The following is an 18,883-nucleotide window of genomic DNA, read 5'->3' on the forward strand; positions in this document are numbered from 1 at the left end:
ATGGAGGGAGAGCTCCCCTGCTACCACCCAGCCGTCCACCACACCCCACGCCCCGACGACACACCCTGTTCTTGTTTAGCTTTGGAGCAACAGTCACTGGGGCCTCCTCCAAACTCACGGGCCTGGTCCTGCTGAAGTCCTTCTAGAACTTTCCCTCACACCCCTGGGGAATTATTGCTAAGATGCGGCTTCCTGACTCCCACAGGCGGGTTCTGCTCTGTGGTTTGAGATTTCCCAGGAGTGGAGGGTGGGAGCAACAACAAATGTCCAGCAGAGGTGTGTCCTCTCCATTTACCTCTGCGAGCCTTCTTGACTGGGTGCCCCTATGCGCCTGCTGCTGGGGACACAGCAGTGAACGAGACAACCAGAGAACTCCGACGTGTGAGGACTCGCTCACACACACACACACACAGGTGTGAGGTCTCGTGCTCCTCTTCCAGAATTTCAGCCTCGAGACCTCTTCTGAACAGAGCCATAACGTGGTAACAGTCTCTCAAATACGTCCCGACATGCCCAGGCAAGCCATGGGCCTCTGTCCTGTGGGGAGAAGGAACTGGAACCCCCTGACAAGCCTGGTGACAGATCTTCCAGCAGTGAGGACCTGCTGCTGCTGCTGCTAAGTCACTTCAGTCGTGTCTGACTCTGCGACCCCATAGACGGCAGCCCTCCAGGCTCCCCTGTCCCTGGGATTCTCCAGGCAAGAACACTGGAGTGGGTTGCCATTTCCTTCTCCATTGCATGAAAGTGAAAAGTGAAAGTGAAGTCGCTCAGTCGTTTCCGACTCTTAGCGACCCCATGGACCGCAGCCTACCAGGCTCCGCAGTGAGGACCAGCATCTCCTTTTACTGACAGGGCAGCCGGGACCAGGTGCCTCCTGGGGGCGTGTCCAAGGCGGCGTGACGCACGCAAAAAGGAGGCGGTGCCCTCTTGTGGCCCACCCTGGAAAGACAGGCTAACTTAGAAGGACTTTTTGTTATTATCAATGACCATTGTCTAACATATTTGCATAGGATTCTGCATCTCAAAAGGGGGTTTCCCAGGTGACGCTAGAGGTCAAGAACCCGCCTACCAATGCAGGAAATAAAAGAGACGTGTGTTTCATCCCTGGGTGGGGAAGATCCCCTGGAGGAGAGCAGGGCAACCCTCTCCAATATTCTTGCCTGGAGAATCCCAGGAACAGAGGAGCCTGGCGGGCTACACAGTCCATGCGGTCGTAAAGGGAGACACGACTGAAATGACTTAGCACGTATGCACACTGCATCTCAAAACACTTCTCATCTCGTGATCTCACTTGATCCTTGTTTTAAGAAGGGCATTCCAAAATTGCTACAGGCTAAGGTCCGAGGATGCTTTTTGGAGAAGGAAATGGCAACCCACTCCAGTATTTTTGCCTGGAGAATCCCATAGACAAAGGAGCCTGGTGGGCTACAGTCCTTGGGGTTGTAAAGAGCTGGACACGACTGAGCGACTAACACATGGTCCGAGGATGCAGGCAAAGGAGATGAAAAGGACTGCTCTGATCCTGAGGGATCCAGAGCCAGAAGCTGAGAGGCAGTCAGTCTAGTCCAGGGAAGGTTGCACGCCTCCAGGAGTCCCAGTGGCTTGGCCAGCAGCCTGCGCAAGCCAATCTCCTTGCTGTGAAAGGAGAGTGGCCAGAGAGGGGACTCAGGCCTGTCTGGGCATTTCAGACCTAGACAGCCCCGCTCCTGGTCTTGGAAGCAGCAAAGTGAAAATCAACCCAGCAGGAAGGGGATAGGTCTGAATTTGCTCCTTCTATGTAAAATATGGGGATGGCACCCAAATGGCCTCACTTTGGGGACATCAAGAGCCATGTCAGTTGCACTCCAGGCTGTGGGAGCCTGGAAGGAACCATAGCTATATTAATTTAGAAACTGTCCCCCTTGCCTTAATCCATATACCACTCTGAAGTCCCAAAACTGTTTCCTTTTTCTGTTCATGCCACAATTTCCGACAGATGGGCATGCACATCAATTTTCATACCTCCAGTGACAAGGACCTCACCATCTTACCAGCCAGGCTATGTCCTTGATCAGCAGGGATTGTTAGGAGGTCCTTCTCTTGGAGTAAAAGCTCTGTCATTTTTCCCTAGCTCCTTTGCTGCCCACAGATGTGGACTAAAAAAGATGCACAACTTGAGAGTTGTGAGTGAAGTTTTATTTGGGGCAAAATGAGGACTGCAGCCTGGGAGGCAGCATCTCAAATAGCTCTGAGAGACTGCTCCAAAGCGGCAGTGGGGGAAGGCCAATATACAAGGTTTTGGTGAAGGGGGAGTTCAATACCATGAAGTACTCATTTTACAAAAGGTTTTTTTGTTAGTCATAAGGATCTAATGTCACTATGAAGGGATTTAGTACTTCTCTAGATATGAGGAGATGTAAGGATTGAGATCATAAAAATCTGTTCCTAGAAAACATTCAACTATCTAAAGACCTGTCCCACCAGATTCCCTGGAGCACAGAGTGTCTCTCTCTACCCTCAACTCCCTCAGGGATTGTTGAAGGTCAACAGTGGTAGCAGCATGAGTTTCAATCTCCTTAGAGGCAGATGGCAAATGCCTTTGTTGTTCAGCCCTTTGCGATGCTCTTGGTAAGTGCCAATTTGCAGTTGACACAGAGATGTACAAACAGTGGCTCTGGCTTCTTTCCTCTCCCCCAAGATAAACATGCCCAGGGCTCCCAGTGGGCCTCTGAGACTGAATTTAAGTTTGTTTCCCTGCCTGCACAATCAAGACCCCTCCTTTGCGGTCAGGATGTCCTTTGAGAGCCTAATACAAACGATCAACCATCTCCAAGAAAATAGCAATACTCACTACTTTAGAGAGTCCATAGGCCCTTTCTTTAATGCATGGCACAGTTTCCAGAAAGTGGTTGGCCTTTAGTACTAATTTATGTATTCAACAAATGTTTACAGAGAACCTAGCACATGCCAAGCACAGTTTCTGGTGCCCAGGATGGAAGGGTGATTAAAACAAATCTCAGCTCCAAGAATTTACAATCTGGAGCAGGAGAGAGACACAAACAAATCAGCCACCACATCTTTAATTTTCTATTGTGACAAATTCAAGGAAGAAAATGGAGAGTGGTACAATGAGAAGTGGCAGGATTAGGAGAGCTGTTTTAAATTGGAAGGTCAGGGAGGGTCCTGGGGGGCTGGGATGGGGCTGACATTTAAGTAGAGATCAGAAGACATTGGGATGGAAGGGGGTGTGGTCAGGCAGGAGCAAGGATGGGTGTCAAGACTCTGAGGCGAGGGACTTCTCTGATGGTCCAGTGGCTGAGACTTCGCGATCCCAATGTAGGGGGTCCAGGATTCGATTCCTAGTCCAAGAACTAGATTCCACATGCTGTAACTAAGATCAAAGATCCTAGATCCTGTGTGCCACAAGTAAGACCCAGCACCACCAAATTAATTAATTAGTTAATAATTAAAAAAAAAAGACTCAGGCAGAAGGAGACCAGGAAGGCTATAGCCTGGAGTGAAGTAGCCTGGAGTGTGTAAGACTTGATTGGGGAGCACAGGGCCAGGCTGAGTGGATAGTCTGGGTCCCATGTAAGTGCAGTGAGTGATATAGTCAGGTATACATTTGAAAAGATCACTCAAACCGGGGAAGGGAATCAAGATGTATTCCCCTCTCATGTTTCCTTATATCTGCATACAGAAATTCTGGAAAAATACAAAAGAACTTAATAAAGAATGGTTACTTAGAAAAGCAAGATTTCTCAATATTTACATATTATGTTGTTTTGCTTTGACATTTGAATGACCTGAATATTTTACTTGTGTTAGTTTCTGGTAGCTGCCATAACAAATTATGATAAACTAGGTGACTTAAAACAATAGAAATGTATTCTCTCATAGTTCTAGAGACCAGAAATCCACAATCAAGGTGTTGGCAGGGCCAGATTCCCTGTTAAGATCCTAGGGGAGTTTGCCCTTGCTTCTTCCATTATCTGGGGACTCGGAGCATTCCTTGGCTCGTGGCTACGTCACTCTGCTCTGCTCTGCCTCCTTCTCTATGGTCTGACAAATCTCCCCTGTGTGTCCCTTGTAAGAGCATTTATCATCGAATCAGGGCCCACCTGAATAATCCAGTACAATCTCTTTATCTCAAGATCCTTAACTTAATGACATCTGTAAAGATCCCTTTTACAAATGAGGTCACATTCACAGATTGCAGGAATTACTGTGTGGACTTGCCTTTTGGTGTGCCACCATTCAATCCATCACAATGCCTATCCGATAAGATCAAAGTAAACTTTAAAGTGGGGCTCTAGCTCTGGGGTGGCAGAAGGACTGCACATTGACAGATAGAGGAGGGAGGTGAAGGGAGGTAGGTATGTATGTGAGTAAAGGTCCACTGGACTCTGGAAGGATCGCATGCAGGACCGAGTTCAGTTCAGTTCAGTCGCACAGTCTTGTTCAACTCTTTGGGACCCCATGGACTGCAGCACTCCAGGCCTCCCTGTCCAACTCCCTGCCCAACTCCCGGGAGCTTACTCAAACTCATGTCCATCGAGCTGGTGATGCCCTCCAACCATCTCATCCCCTATCATCCTCTTCTCCGCCCGTCTTCACTCTTTCCCAGCATCAGGGTCTTTTCAAATGAGTCAGTTCTTTGCATCAGGTGGCCAAAGTATTGGAGTTTCAGCTTCAGCATCAGTCTTTCCAATGAATATTCGGGGCTGATTTCCTTTAGGATGGACTGGTTGGATCTCCTTGCAGTCCAAGGGACTCTCAAGAGTCTTCATCACCATAGTTCAAAAGGATCAATTCTTTGGTGCTCAGCTTTCTTTATAGTTCAACTCTCACATCCATACATGACTACTGGAAAAACCATAGCTTTGACTAGATGGACCTTTGTTGGAAAACTAATGCCTCTGCTTTTTAATATGCTTTCTAGGTTGGTCATAACTTTTCTTCCAAGGAGCAAACATTTTTAAATTTCATGGCTGCAGTCACCATCTGTTCTTACAAGAGACACACAGGGGAGACTTGTCAGACCATAGAGAAGGAGGCAGATTTTGGAGCCCCCAAAAATAAAGTCTGTCACTGTTTCCTTTGTTTCCTTATCTATTTGCCATGAAGTGATGGGACCAGATGCCATGATCTTAGTTTCTGAATGTTGAATTTTAAGCCAACTTTTTCCAATTTTAGTATATGTCAAGCCAACTTTTTCACTCTCCTCTTTCACTTTCATCAAGAGGCTTTTTAGTTCTTCTTTGCTTTCTGCCATAAGGTTGGGGTCATCTGCATATCTGAGGTTATTGATATTTCTCCGGACAATCTTGATTCCAGCTTGTGCTTCATCCAGCCCAGTGTTTCTCATGATGTGCTCTGCATATAAGTTAAATAAGCAGGGTGACAATATACAGCCTTGACATACTTATTTCCCGATTTGGAGCTAGTCTGTTGTTCCATGTCGTTTTAACTGTTGCTTCTTGACCTGCATACAGATTTCTCAGGAGGCAGGTCAGGTGGTCCGGTATTCCCATCTCTTGAAGAATTTTCCACAGTGTGTTGGGATCCACACAGGCAAAGGCTTTGGAATAGTCAATAAACAGAAGTAGATGTTTTTCTGGAACTCGCTTGCTTTTTTGATGGTCGAACAGATGTTGGTAATTTGATCTCTGGTTCCTCTGCCTTTTTTAAATCCAGCTTAAACATCTGTAAGTTCATGGTTCACGTACTGTTGAAGCCTGGCTTGGAGAATTTTGAGCATTATTTTGCTATCGTGTGAGGAGTGCAATTGTGCAGTAGTTTGAGCATTCTTTGGCATTGCCTTTATTTGGGATTGGAATGAAAACTGACCTTTTCCAGTCCTGTGGCCACTGCTGAGTTTTCCAAATTTGCTGGCATACTGAGTGCAGCATTTTCACAGCATCATCTTTTAGGATTTGAAATAGCTCAACTGGAATTCCATTACCTCCACTAGCTTTGTTCCTAGCGATGCTTCCTTAGGCCCTCTTGACTTCGCATTCCAGGATGTCTGGCTCTAGGTAAGTGATCACACCATCGTGATTATCTGGGTCATGAAGATCTTTTTTGTATAGTTCTGTGCATTCTTGCCAGCTCTTCTTAATATCTTCTGCTTCTGTTAGGTCCATACCATTTCTATCCTTTATTGTGCCCATCTTTGCATGAAATGTTCCTTTGGTATCTCTAATTTTCTTGAAGAGGTCTCTAGTCTTTCCCATTCTATTGTTTTCCTCTATTTCTTTGCACTGATCACTGAGGAAAGATTTCTTATCTCTCTTTGCTATTGCAGGATGGAGGGACACTCATAAAGCATGCCACCACCATTCCTGGGTCTGCTTTGAGCAAATGGGCAGATTTTGGTACCTTCCCTGAGTCCGGGAAGATCAGAAGACAAGGGGGCTCCAAGGAGGTGAGATTGGGAGGGAGAAGTTGTAGACATTTAAAGCAGAAGTTACCATGAAGGTAGCTGGATGTATGTGGCAAGGCCTCCAAAAACCTTCAAGAGAACAGAAGCCTCAGGTGGACAACAAGCCCAAGCTACAGAAAGCCCATCACCTCCTTTGTTTGGAAAGCTCAACATCTACTGATGCAAGCCCACATCACAGCCACATCACAGAGATGGCTGTGACTCAGCTTGGGAAATCTAGGTTTCTTCCATCCTACATTTATGCAACCAATGCTTTGACTCTAAATGCAAGACTTCTTGTCTTCAGTGTAAATTTCAGGATCCCTGTGACTAATCTTTCCACATAATTCTGCCTCCAAACCAAACAGGGCAGTATGCATGGAAAGATCCTAATTTCATAGGAAAGAAAATGACTCTCTTTATGTGTGTCTATAACAATAGTAATCTTCACTGAGGTATTATGCTGAGCACTGCATGCTTTATTTCATTTAATTCTCTCCATCACACTTTGAAGTAGGTGCTATCATTATCCTCACCTTACAGAGAAAGACAATGAGGCTCAGAGAGGTTAGATACCTTTCCCATGGCCACCCAGCTAGTAACTGTTAGGACTGGGACTTGTACCCTGGCAGTCTTGGCTGTTGTGTCTATAATCATTACTGCCTCTCCTCATTCATGCCCTCTTATGGATATAAATGCTTATACAAAGTTCAAGGAGATACCTACAGAGCTGTTAATAGTGGCTGGTTCTGAGGAGGATATGAGGACTACACAATCTCTAGTTCAGCCTTGCTTTGAGTTATCTTCAAGGAACATGCTTTTGTATTACTATAAAAATTCCCATCTATTTATTTATCAAAAGAAAAATCTGGAAGAACATACACCAAAATGTCAACAGCATTTCCAGCTGGGGAGCATGAACAGGAAACTACCTTTATTAGTTTGGTGTTGTTTGAACTTTATACAACAGGCATGTACTGCTTTTGTAAGCAGAAAAGGGCAATTAAGACTAAAAAGAGAAGGAAAGTGAGGAGGGGAGTGACTCAGCATCTCTTCTGGGATCCCCAGCAGCTCCCAACAGAGGCCCCGCCCACCTTCACCAGCCCCTTTTTCACTTCTCCCTCCACCCCCTTTGCACATCCTAACCAGAAAAACCTGTGTCTGGGCAGCATCTGTCCTGCCTCTCCCTTCCTTCTTCCAGCCTCCAAATGAGGCCACTGCCAATCCCAGTCCCACAAGGCAACACTATCCCCTCATCCTCCATTAGCAGTTTTGTAGTTTATAAAGTGCCTTCCCATGCCAGTTCACAGTTCATCTTCCCAAAGACACTGTGAAGTGGATATTCTCATGCCCATTGTACAGATGTGGAAACTGAGGCTCAGCGTAGCTAAGCTCATTGCCCAGAGTCACATAGAGTCTGGGATTGTGCCTGGACCGAGATTCCCAGGCCAGACCTCTCCATTGCTGCATCAGTTCAAGCTCATGTCAGAAACTTGTTTCAGGACCTAAAACTGACCTGTTGAATCTTGTTGAGACCTATGACAGAGGCGTTCCTGTTCACTACAGAACCATTCCTGCAGCCTCCTTGGCACACTCAGCCACAGCACCAGGCACCTGAGACTCGTCAGAGCCTTGCCCTGCACTGCTGAGGCCCTGGGGCTGAGCCTGAAGAGAAGGCGGAATGGACGCGCCTTTGGGCCCAGACGAAGGAGTGTGGGAAAAGGGAGCAGAAAGCCAATGCGCTTACAAGGCAGGAGCAGACAAACCCAACAGTCTAGGACAGCAGGTCATGGACTTGGGTGGAATCCTGGATACAACTTTGATCAAATCACTTAGTATCTCTCAGCCTCAGTTCTCTCATCTGGAAAATGGATATTATAATAGCATCACCTTAGGGAATTCCCTGGTAGTCCAGTGGTTAGGACTCTGTGCTGTCACTGTCAAGGGCCTGGGTTCAGTTCCTGGTGGGGGAACTAAGATCCCACAAGCTGTGCAACCAAAATATAAATAAGTGAATAAATAATACCATCATCTTAGAAAGTAGTTCTAAGGACAATGAGCAATTCTTGTAATGCATACAGCACAATGCCTGGACATAATACATGCTGACTAAAAGCTTCTTATTATTACTAACAGGAGTGAATTGGTTTGCCCCAGCCAGTTACATTCCTTCCGGTAAACATTTACTGAGAAGCTACACCATGCCAGGCCCTCGGCTAAGCACTGGGGACATAGAAATAAAGTGGATGCAGCTCCTGCTCACGTAGATCACAAAACGTCAGGGGAAGCCAGCCCAAAAGGAAACTAACCGTTCTTGTAGACCTGCAGTGGGAAGGAATAATGGCTAGGGTGGCGTTAGGCAGGATTGGTGGAGCCTTGAAGGCCAGACTAATCTGAGAACTTCTCTTGTCTGCCCAGGACCCAGGGCAGGTTTCACATCAGGAGAGTGGCTGATCCGGTCATCTCACTTAGAAATGAGATCTTAGACCCTACCGCCCCACATGGGCTCCTGGGCCATCACGGAGGCAGGCACAATGGGTGAAGGAACAGAACAGGAGGGAGGGCACAGAGACATATCCTTGGGGTGGGGACAACCTGGGTTCAAGTGAGAGTGGCTGGGTGGACTGGGTGAGGCCGCCCAGAGAGGTCAGGAAGGAGAGGTTCAGTCCTGGAGAAGGTGGAAGGGGAGGAATCCATTTAGACTCCAGCAACGGCAGAATGAATGGGCCTACTTGGGGAGTGGGGCTGATCCTTGGGTTGGTACCTCAGGTGGTTTGGCTTTCTTGCTGCTTCTCTGTGCTTCCCCCTTTTCTACATTGAGTAACTAGTAGAGAAGGGAGTGGGCTATCTCTGTTTGGGAGCCCCAGGCTGGGAACCAGGTGGCCCTGTCTCACGGGAGGGACACGCTCAGGGCAGCAAATGAGCCCCCCTGGGGAGCTCCTGGGCCTGGTGGGAGAGGCTTGGACACCTGGAGTAGTCCTTGGCAACTCAGCCTCTCCTGTCTCCCTCGACCCCGAGGGATAATGACTCTACAGAAGAGGCAGTGGGTGAGGTGGACGCGCCTAGGTCCCACCCCCAACACACACACACACACACACACACACACACACACACACTCACTCACATACCCTTAGGCTCCCGGGTGTGCCTGTGTCAGCAGCTGCCCGGGCGTGGGCCTCCAGCTCAGGAAAGTCGCTGTAGGACTGGCCTGGGCGCCCGGAAGAGGCAGGCTGTGTTCTGCTCCTCACCGCCCACTTCCCCAGTCTGGCCCAGTTGCTCCAATTAAGTAGCGCAGCCCAGTGAGCTGAGAAAGGTTCATGCTGAGTAGGCAAAGGCCAGGACTCGTCCACTTCCCCCTACCCATGAAGCTACGGGAGGGCAAGCCTTGGGCACTTGATAGTATGTATTCTGCATGGGCAACCAGCTCACTGAGAGTTACCCCACCTGGGCCTCAGTTTCCCCTTCGACTAGTGAGCCAATGTATACATTCATTTTCTCTTCCTGGCATCCAGCGAGTGTCAGACCTGCAATAAGCATGGAAGAGACAATAAACTCTGATCCTAGGCCTTGGAAAGCGTCCCCCTGATCCCTGTGTGGCAGCGAAGCGGGTGGGGTGCGGTGCGAGGCCGGCTGCCCTCTGCCCTCGCCCGCGACGGACGCCCAGAAGAGGGCGGCGGAGAGCGGGATCCCAGCGCAAGGGAGCCGTGAACTCGTCAGTCCGCGAAGGCGGAGGCCTGGGGATTTTCAGCCTCACTGCTGTCACGAAAAAGTTTCACAAGGGCCTCTGGCGCAGCGGCATTCTCTTGGATCTCGGCCCCGGGGCGGCCCACCCCTCCTCACTCTCCTACCCCCGGAGGGGCAGAGCAGCCTTGGGGCTGGGGCAGGGCGGTGCAGGGGCGAGGTGGGAATGACCAGCTGTGATCAGCGTGCGGAAGGAGGCCACAGGGGCAGAGGGAGGCAGGGGTGGGGGCGGGGGTGGGGGTGAGGATGGGGGCGGGGAGGCTGCCGGGACAGTCTGTCGGGGAAGGGTCACAGGGTCCGGCAGGGGGCTGGTCCTAGAAGCAGCTCGCCCTCAGCACTTTCTTTTTCTGTAAACCAATCCAGAAAACGGTTTTCTGAAGATCACGCTGATGCTGTGATGGGGATGGACTTAACCCCCACACACTCAGACACACACGCCTGTTCTTCTCCCATCAGCATGCTCTCAACACACTCACACTAACACGCATTTCCACCCAAATCACACCCAACTGATACACACAAACACATTCATATCGCACCAACACACACATTTCATGATCACACTTACACACGTTCACAAAAACACGCTCGCACACACGAATGCACATCCAGGTTCACCCAGCTTTCTTCATACTCACACTTGTGTGCACGAATAACTCACATACATTCATACTCAAGCACATACAAGCACACACCCATTTTTTCCACCCAGCTCTCACAAGTACTCACACACACAACTTGTACACATGTACACTCACACACTCTCACACATTCACACACCTGAGGGCCTTTCCCAAGAAGAGCCAGTGGAGCCAGGGGGCTGCCTGCCAGCTCCGGTCCCTCATGTTGGGTCCCAGGGTTAATGCCAGCTCTCAGAAGACTGTGAGCCATTGCCTCCCACCCACTTTCAAAAGGGATTTGAGATGATTGAGAAGGTTAAATCCTAAATAAAACAGGATAATGAAAAACAGGAGGGTAGAAGCCTTAAAAGCGTAACCCTTGTTTCTCCAGACCTGAGGCTTCTAACCTGGTAAGGACCCAATGACCTGCGATTTCAGAGCCCCAGGGTCAGCCTCATGACCTCATGACCATCCCTCTGTACTTGCCTTCCCAACCACTAGCAGTCAGCCTCTTGAGCTGAAACCCTGACCTTGGCCTCTCTCTCCCACCAGTTGAGTTCCCAGCCACTGAAAAGCAGAGTTCCTCCCCTCATCGTCCTCAGGCTCCACTCATCTGACCCGTAGTCCTGACCTTTCCCACCGCCATCTCTCAAAAAGGCCCTCATTCAAACAAAACACTCAGTAACACATCCTGATATTTTAAAGTTGCTCAAGTGGGCATTTCAGTCAGCTATTGCTGTGTAGCAAACCGGCTCAAAATTTAATGACTTAAAGCAGCAATTTGAGGTAGTCCCCTGGTGGTCCAGTGGTTAGGACTTGACAGTTACACAGCAGGGGGCACGGGTTTGATCCCTGGTCAGGGAACTAAGTTCCCACATGCTTTGCGGCAAAAAAAAAAAAGCAGCAATTTGTTCTTTCTTGTGATCCTTAGGTTTGGGTGGACTCATCTGGGCTCTATTTGGTCTCTATTTGGTGTTGGGACTACTCAGTCTACTGCATTCAATTCAATTCAGTTCAGTTCAGTCGCTCAGTCGTGTCCGACTCTTTGCAACCCCATGGACTGCAGCACACCAGGCCTCCCTGTCCATCACCAACTCCTGGAGTCCACCCAAACCTGTGTCCATTGAGTCAGTGATGCCATCCGACCATCTCATCCTCTGTCATCCCCTTCTTCTCCTGCCTTCAGACTTTCCCAGCATCAGGGTCTTTTCCAATGAGTCAGTTCTTTGCATCAGGTGGCCAAAGTACTGGAGTTTCAGCTACTGCATTCAGCTGCATCCAACTGGACTGACTGCCTTCAGGCATGGCTAAATCCAGAGGGTCAAGTAACATCAGCAGGAATGTACCACACTTCCTGTTCTTTGCCCTGCTTGCCTGGGGCTAAATGTCCAAGATGGCTCTCCTCACATGCATAGTGTCTCCGCTGTGGTGCCTAGAACATCTGGGGCTGCCTGGACCTGCTCTCTCACAGGATCTCTCTAGCAGGTTAGCCAGACTTTATATAGCACCTCAGGTTGTAAGAGAGCAAAAGCAAAAGCTGCCAGTCCTCTGAAGACCTAAGCCTGGAACTATCACAGCACCCCTGAAATCAACTGTATGGGTCAAAGCAACTCATAAAACGAACCAAGATCCATGGTTTAAGAGGAGAACAATGGATTTCACAACCCAATGGGAAGAGTGGCACCCATGCATAGGGATGAGAGGAATCACTGGCAATCACTTTTGCAGGCACTCTGCCACAGTTGGCATGCTCATTAACTCCCAACATGTTTCCTATGAAAGAAACTGAGCAGCAGGTAAATCAAGAATCTTTGGTAACTTAGCGTTCTTAATCACAAAACTCTTATCTCCACTTTCAGGCAGAATTGTAGTTTGGTTAGTATTTGACTGAGGACTATTTCATTTGTAAGTCATGGGAACTGAGTTCAAACTGGCTTAAGCAAAAAAAAAAAAAAAGAGAGAGAGAGAGAGAGAATATTTTGACTCATTTACAGGGAAATTTAGGGAAATACTGGGAAATTCAGGGATGGCCTGGCCTCATAGGCTCAACCTGTGTCATCAGGAATGTGTTGCTGCCATCTTCTGTGTTGCCTCGTTCCCTCATTCTCAAGCAAGCTCTTTCTACAAGGTGCAAAGATGGCCACCAGCAGCTTCAGATTTGTGTCTTATCAGCTTAACGTCCCCAGTGGAGAGCATGTACTTCTCCCACTCCTCAATAATATTAGCAAAAGTCTCAAGGACGTCATGTAAACATCCCAGAGCGAATCATAATCCAATCCAGGAAGCAATCACTGTGACTTCAATTAGCCAGGCCTGCTCATCGTGCCTTCCCCCTGGAAGAGGAGAGGAGGTAGAACCAGCCCCAGCAGAACCACCTGGACTGGAAGCTGGGGTGGGGAGTTGGAATGGGGTGTTCCCCAAATAAAAGCTGGTGACGTTACCAAAGGAAGGGGACTCGTAATGCTAAGATAGCACACACAACAGAGGGCCACTATGTTATCTGATGTGTTACAGAGAAAGAAAATCATGTGAGCTCAGCTAGAGATAAGCGTTTTCCTGATTCTAAATTCCAAAATGGATCCCTTCACACAGTGGTGAAATCCAGTGCTGTTTCCTGACATAGTGGACCACAGCTTCACCCCCATTTTGGCATAGATATGGAAACATCCTTCAAGTGTGTGCTTTGTAAATCACCCACCTGTGAAAGCCAACAATTTGGAGTCATATACCAAGGTCACAGGTGTGGAAGCTCTGTACAAAGGTCACATGATAAAAATCTCTGAAACTGACCAAGCCCCACAGCAACTGTTGCCATGAGCTTCTGAATCAAAACTGGCCAGTTTCCTGACTCAATATTAGGTAAAATACCCATTGTATTATCTACCCTATAGCATCCTAACCAGTAACCTGGTTAGGATGACCAGGATGATCACCATTCTGGTAGGAATTTTCTCTGATTTGAGACTATAAAAATTGGCTGCTTGCCTGCAAAAGTGTTCCGCTCTCCCTTGAGCCAGCACACTGTTCTAACAGCGTCTCGACTCTAATAAACTTTATTCTCCTCTCATTCTGCCTCATGTCTGGAAATTCTTTTCCAACCTGCACATGAACCACAACAAACTACAGAACATTTCATTACCTCAAGGAAAGGCAATTTTGTAGGTTGCTGAGCTCATGGGTTCCTGGTTAGAGGCTTCCAAATATCGATTCAGCACTCAGCATGGAGAAGAGAGAGGCAGTTTCCTCTCTGATACAGCATTTCTGTGGTCCTTCCTGCCTTCCCTTAGCAGTCTTAGCCTGTCCTATTCTATTCAGTACCCACTTTGGGTCAAAAGTAAGGGTTTGGACCTTAGTTACAGTGATAGAAGGTCAAGAATAACAAGCTTATGGGCTTTTGGAACTGAAGAATATCAGAAACATGCTGATTGCTCCTCAACCTTGATTCCCTCTTTCCACCAAAGGACTTATTAGCTAGAACCATGGCTACCTAAGGGGTTTCACCTTAGAGACACAGGTTTGATCCCTGGGTCAGGAAGATCCCCTGGAGAAGGGCATGGTAATTCACTCCAGTATTCTTGCCTGGAGAATCTCCATGGGCAGAGAAACCTGGTGGGCTACAATCCATAGGGTCACAAAGAGTCAGACTTGACTGAAGTGACTTAACACAACAGGCTTCCCAGGTGGCTCAGTGGTCTGCCTGCCAAAGTAGGAGATGCAAGAGATGCCAGTCTGGAGGAGGAAATGGCAATCCACTCCAGTATTCTTGGAGTGGAAGATTCCATGGACAGAGGAGCCAGATGGGCTACACTCCCTAGGGTCACAAAATTGGACATGACTGAGTACACATGCTTTCGCTAATGACTACCTAAAATAAAGACTACGTTTCATTTCCCATGCCCCTTTGCCAGTAGGTATGCCATGTGACTAAGTTCTGGCCAACAAGATGAGGCAGCTTCTGAGTCTTCCTTTGTTCTTTCTTTCTTTGTCTGTCCACCTTTCTGTCTCTGTCTCTTCAGCCTTGCTTCCTGGAATGTGGGTATGATGGCCACATTTTTGTACCACTAGGATGAGTGCTGCACCATAGGGAAGGTGGACATGAACTAGAAGGACGTGAACTAGCTAGGAGAGCCACCACTGCCCTGGACTTCCCATCTTTATATATTTTTTATGTTATACTTTTTTTTTATTCGACTACTTTATACTTTTATGAGAGAAAGAAATAAGCATCCATATTGGGAAGCCATTGTTTTGAACTTGTTTCCTATAGTCGAATCAATTCCTAATTGATGGCATTATCTCTTCCAAATTTTCCATATCCTCCACCACCCCTCAAAAATACCATCTTTCCATCCAAGGCTTGAATCCATTCCTTAAAGGATTAGGACAGCTCACACAATCACTACCTCTCGAAGTCATTTCATCTTTGGAACTGAATTGTTCGGAATGTGTTAGAAAAGTCTTCCTCATCTTCATTCATTCAGTCTGTATACAGCCAATTTTCTCCCTCAGGAGGGTCAGAGTCCTGCTCACAGTGCTCACAAGGACCCAGAGCTTCTATTCCCGACTCCCTCCCTTCCTCGCAGGATCTGCCTGTGTATCCCTTATGCCATTTCCCAGAACCCCATGAGAAAAGAGACTCAGTATCCACAGCTTCCCCACACATGGGTGAGGCTTCAGGTTTGCAAGCGGCTTTTGACTCTGTGATGCAGTGTATTATACATCAATGAAGTTTGAGACATTTGGAATATGTGATAAGAATTCCTCCCATTTGCATAGCAGCTTACATACTTTCTCCCACATTCTCATTTTATTAGTATTATTGTTACTACTATTAGTAATAATAATAATAATGTTCCCATTATAGAAATTTAAAGAAATATGTAAAATGTAGCATTAAGGTGCAAAGTTAGGAACAAAGGAATAAAGAAAAACAGAAGAATGGATTACAAAATATAATCAGACAATAGCTTTAAAGGAAGAAAGAAAGAAGTCATATACACACAGGGCATAACTAGATACTTTGCTGCTATTTATTGAGTACTTATTCTTTACAAGGCCCTGGAATAAGCTATGTAATTAAATCCTAGTGAGTATCTTGCAAGTTAGATATTTTGGCTAATTTAAGATGATGACAATGAGCCTCGGGGAGGTTAAGGGTCCTTTCTAGAGTCCCGAGGGCTCTAATGGTGAAGTTAGCGCCTTGGTCTGCATGTCCCCTACCGAGTCTTTCCTCCTCACTCCTTCAGACAGACCACTCCTGCAGCCTGGAATGCTCTCTTCTGCCCGTTTCTTGATGACATGGGCACCATCTCTTCCCCCACATCTCAGCTTCAATGTCACCTCCAGGACGAAGACTTCCCTGACCACCACCTGCCATCTCTCACCACTCTGATAGTTTATTCACATGGAGTCTTCTCCTTCTCAACACACTTAGGTGTCTGTTCAATGCCTATCTCCGTCGCTGGTGCCGGGGATTGCATCTGTCTTGCTTGCTGCTGGTTTGTCAGCACCTAGAATGGGACATGGCACATCCAGGTGCTGAAACCTTGGTGAATGAATGGCAGCCTGGGCTCACAGCCCCCAAATCACCCTGCCTCCCCAGGATTTCCCCTGACTTCTGGGCCTGAAGGGGCCCTCAGACCTTACCTCATCCTATCCCTGCATAAGAGAAAGGAGAAACTGAGGCCAGAGAGAGCAAGGCACCTGTGAGGGCTCCACAGTGGTTAGACACACAGCTAGGGGAGAGCAGGGTCCTGGTTCCAGGACAAGGACCAAAAACCAGTGAGTGGCCCCGACTGGCCCAGTTTTCTATTTGTGAAAGGATAAAGTGATGCGGGATAGCCCTGAAAAGTGGCTGGTGGGAGGCGCTGCCTAGAACCATGTGGCCGGCCTGGGGAGGAGGCGGAAAGTCCTGCTGGTCTGGCTGGGAAGGAATCCAACAGGGGCCTTGCTGGGTTTCCTCTCAGCAGGGGGGGAAGTAAACACATTCCTTGGCCATGCAGGCATCCCCCCGGCTCCAACCGCCCCACCAGCTGCCAGGGCCCTGGGTCCAGTGATCTGATGCCCTTTGGAGGAAAGGCCCAGAGAAGGTGCATGACTCACCGGGGTCAGAGTCGTGTGTGGTGGCTGGTACCCTGTGCCAAGCTGTCTCCTGCCCCAGTGCACAAAGGTGAGAAGGACATCATGTCCCTCTCCCCATCCTGCTCCTGCAGAAGCCCAGGGACCACTGGGCCAGCTCCTAGCCAGGCTGAGCCTCTCTGAGGATCAGCATCTGGTCCCCTCCACCAGCCAGGACAGTGAGGAGGGCACTGGGGACCGCTGACAAGTCAGGATGGCATTAGTAGCACAGGATCCTGCCTCTTACTGTGCTTATGTCCATGTGCTCTGTCCCCTCAGTCCTGTCTGACTCTTTGCAACCCCATGGACTGTAACCAGCCAGGCCCGTCTGTCCATGGGATTCTCCAGGCAAGAATACTAGAGAGGGTTGCCATTCCCTTCTCCAAGGGATCTTCCCAACCGAGAGATCAAACCCACATCTGGAGTTCCTGTGTAGCAGATTTTTACCACCAAGCCACCGGTAAAGAAAAAAGCTCCTTCTTACTGAACAGGTGGGGAAACTGAGGCCCAGAAGGGCGGGGACTTGCGCTAAGAGCCGCAGCAAGGTGGTAGCTAAGCCAAGACCAGAACCCAGGTCCCATGGACAATGGTGTCATGTCATTGAAGCCAGGACTCTGCTACCTCTAGCTCCTCCTCCAGCCCCCACCCACCCCTCTTCTCCCTTCAGCTCTCTCAGGCCCTTCTACATATGCTGATTCTTCTGCCCAGAATGTCCTCCTTGAACTCTCTGGACTGGGCAAACTCTTACCTGTACTTCAGCACCATTCTTTGCTTTCCCGGCCCACAAACCAGCTGCCCTGGGGGCAGGGCACGCCCTGCAGCAGCAGCAGCAGCTGTCCTCGGAAGCCAGTGCCAGGGCTGCAAGCACAGCAGCTGTGAAACCTGGTTCTTGGCAGCAGCCAGCAATGATTCACAGGGAGTGGGAAGACAGGAAGGTTTGGGTGTCACCCTATGTAATAAGTCTGATGTCAGGAAAAAGAGCCTGGGGTCTGGATCGGGAGAACTGGCCAGCTTCTCTCTCCAAGCTATAGGATCTGGTGGAGGCTCTTCAATCCCCTGGAGAGGAATCACTGAGGCTCAGACTCCTGGGTCTGGAATTGGAACCACAGGGCAGCTGTTAACTCTCCTGTCAGATCCAGTTGGTAGATAATAGCTCTGGATGGGGCACTGTGTTGAGGAGGATTCAGAGAAAGGAAATCTGATAGTTGTTCAGTCACTCAGTTGTGTCTGACTCTTTGCCACCCCTTGGACTGCAGCACCCCAGGCTTCCCTATCTTTCACTATCTCCTGCAGTTTGCTCAGATTCATGTCCATTGAGTCGGTGATGCCATCCAACCATCTCCTCTGATGGTAGACCTGTCATTTATTTGATACCCCTGCACTGGGATCTCTCTAAGGACCCTCCCTCCCTGATGAGCACACTCCTGTGATCAGAATCAGCAGCTGTCCGAGCTCTGGCAGGGCCCCAGCACAGGCAATAGGGCCTTTGGTCAACACACACACACACACACACACACACACACACACGAGATGGGGCCCTTCCCAGGCAAGTGTCTCTGGCTGCCGGCTCCAGCCCTCTCCCTTCTGTTGGCCCCAGATAAACATTCCTTCTAGCTTTGCCTCCTGAGCTGTTGCTGGCTTATTCATGCCAGATCAGCACAGCCCAGATCTCAGCAGAGTATCAGGCTAAGCTGCTTCCTGCCTGCTGCTGGGAAGGGCTGAGGGTCCTGGTCCTGGAAAGAGGAGAGAGGAGGGCTGGGAGGCTGAAGTCCAGTCCCTGGGTTGATAAGCAGCCTTGGACGTTGCCCTAAGAATTTCCTGTTGTTGCTTCCTTCTTCCTCATAAGTGTATCTCCAGTCTCTCGTCTAGCAACCTAGCATCTGGTCACCATTACAGACTCAGAGGCCTTTTGTAGGTCAGGGATCTGGGTTTGCTGTATGGCCCTGGGCTGGTGTGTGCCTTAGTTTTCTCATCTGTAGAATGGGGGAAATAATACTGAATG

The 18,883-nt window shown here is 48.7% G+C and overlaps 1 protein-coding gene across 6 annotated transcripts in view; it reads right to left on the minus strand.

Moving 5' to 3' along the window:
* IL17B (interleukin 17B) overlaps positions 1-18,322 on the minus strand; it is a 61,161-nt gene extending 42,839 nt beyond the window's left edge. For 5 of the 6 annotated variants that reach the window (XM_061151708.1, XM_061151705.1, XM_061151704.1 and 2 more), the window contains exon 1: positions 9,532-9,675. The gene's annotated coding sequence lies outside the window, so the exon portion shown is untranslated. Of the gene's footprint in view, positions 1-9,531; positions 9,676-17,629 lie in introns of those variants that run through there. The other variant, XM_061151707.1, reaches the window with a different exon arrangement.
* Between the last annotated feature and the right edge of the window lie 561 nt (positions 18,323-18,883).

This window comes from Dama dama, chromosome 9, assembly GCF_033118175.1.
Source record: "Dama dama isolate Ldn47 chromosome 9, ASM3311817v1, whole genome shotgun sequence".
NCBI lineage: Eukaryota > Metazoa > Chordata > Mammalia > Artiodactyla > Cervidae > Dama > Dama dama.